At 50.4% G+C, this 2,122-nt stretch overlaps 1 pseudogene; it reads right to left on the bottom strand.

The window, feature by feature from the left end:
* Window positions 1-408: 408 nt before the first annotated feature.
* LOC105463867 (protein L-Myc pseudogene) lies at window positions 409-1,270 on the bottom strand (annotated as a pseudogene).
* Window positions 1,271-2,122: the final 852 nt, after the last annotated feature.

The raw sequence follows: 2,122 nt of genomic DNA, 5'->3' as shown, positions 1-2,122 counted from the left end.
AGAGATACCAGGGAGCATTCTGTCCTAGCCTAAGGCTCATGCCGAGTGTAAGATTTCATGCAGGCTGGAACCCCCGACAACATACACCACGTGTTGCATAATATCTGTCAGCCTTTCCTTCGAAACTGGTGAGGTAAACAGACCCCACATCTCCTCATTAAGCTACCTGCTGAGAAGCCAAAGGCGCCAGAGAAGACACAGCATGAGTCAGGGGAGAGAAAGAGCTGCGTTTCAAGGTTTCCAAGAATGCAAGCCCTTATTGTGTGTGTACCGGCTGCAATGCATTCTGGGACCTACTGCACAGACTGTCCCGTCATAACAAAAATGTGAAAATTACTAAAGGGGAAAGGGAGGTCAAAAAATAAACTTGTGTCTTTGTAAGATAGAACAGTCAGGCTTTTTGGTCAGTTAGTAGCCAGTGAGGTATGCAATTCATTTCTGCAATTGCTGTTGCTGGCGTCGGAGCTGCGTTTTCTCCATAGACATCTTTTTCTCGGCTCATGCTAGGTCTTGCAAGTATCTCAAGGCCTTGCTTAGGATCACTACCGTGGGGACCTTAGAGCAGCTGGCCAAGGTGGGTACCTGGTCCCTCAGGGCCAAGAACTGAGAATGCGCAGGTCATTCCACCTCTTGCGCTGCAGGAAGTTGTGGCCCTTCCTCTTGGTCACATCCTCAGTGTCAGAACTGGCAGGACTGGGCAGCCTTGCTTTCTATAGGTGAGGGGCTCACAATCCCCTCATCCTCCTTGTCTTCCCTTTTCCCTGGAGCATCTCCCTCCAGAGCCTCTTCTTGGAGACCCCTCTCTGGAGCCTCTTCTTGGGAGCAGCTTTCTGGAGAAACACGGGCAGCGCTGTTGTGTTGTTGCTGGTAGATGGAGGTGTGGAAGTGTTTCATGCAGGGGTTCAGACCGTCGACTCGAACCACGATGGTGATCAACTTCTGTATACCCACTCTGCCTCTTCTCTACTGTCACAAGGTCAGTTTCCTCACCCTCTGAGTCGTTTGGGCTCTCAAACCTGAAGCAGGCCTGAGTCTTGGCTTTGCCCAGAGTCCAGGGAGCAGCGGGCGCTGGGTTGCCGTCTTCGAGGCTGGGAGGGTAGTCTGGGGGAGGAGGGCAACTTGGGCGGGTTCCCCCAGGGCGCGCCAGTGAAGAGCCAGTCGCTCCCCGCTCTCTCCAGCTGTTCCCAGGCCAAATAACCGCTCCACATGCAGTCACGATGGACTGTGGATGCATGGTTCAAGCTCTCGAGTGGCCCCGAGATTCCGTCTCATCCCCAATGCACTCTCCGGATCATGGCTCTGTGCGATCAATCCCAGGGTCTGGGTCCCTGGCGCTGCGATCCTAGCCCCAGGTCAGAAATGCGGGAGTGGGTTGGTGGGTGGGCGATGGCATCAACTCGAATTTCTTCAGCATCTCTGCTTTATATGTTAGAGTGGCAACTATCTCTCTGGGGGAAACTTAACCTTTTACTCTCCTGCTTGAAACAACACCACTAGTTCAATTGGACCCTGTTTACCGAGGTTTCCCTAAATATCTGGGCTTGCCTCAGTGAAGGATTGGCTAAGTTGAAAACGGATGGTGTTCACTTGCTCTTGTGTCTGTTCAGCCTCTGAACCAGCTATGCAGAAATAAAAAGAGGACTTGGTTTCTCTGCTCAATGGTCAGAACCCAATTCTTGGGACACTGCCAAAGGTCCAGCCTTTTGGTATGTCACTTGGAAAACTAGTCTGGCAGATTAAAGACTCTTTTTTTGGGACCACGGCATGTGGAAACAAATCTTGACTACTTATTGAACTGCCTGGATTCCTCATATACAGACCCATGGCAAGGGCTCATTCTCCGATGAGACTAATCAAGGGGAAGATTGAGCCTGACTTTATATATCCAATGCAGAATCTCCTGCTGCATGCCAGATCTGTGACTCCTGACAAAAGCTGACACATGTGTTTCATGGCGTGGAGACATTATATAAGTTGTGGCAACCTCTCAACTCTGATTGATCTGACTGTTGACTCTCCTCTTGGGGCTTTTGAATATGCCTCACCACTGTTGAGCTTTTTTCAGATTACAATGTTGCTATTCCAGTCTGATCAAGCACATTATTGTGCCCCTTAAAAGTAA

Source organism: Macaca nemestrina, chromosome X (genome assembly GCF_043159975.1).
Source record: "Macaca nemestrina isolate mMacNem1 chromosome X, mMacNem.hap1, whole genome shotgun sequence".
NCBI classification, from domain to species: Eukaryota; Metazoa; Chordata; class Mammalia; order Primates; family Cercopithecidae; genus Macaca; species Macaca nemestrina.
Note: the sequence above shows the minus strand (reverse complement) of the source record. Positions and strands in the feature narration are given on the sequence as shown.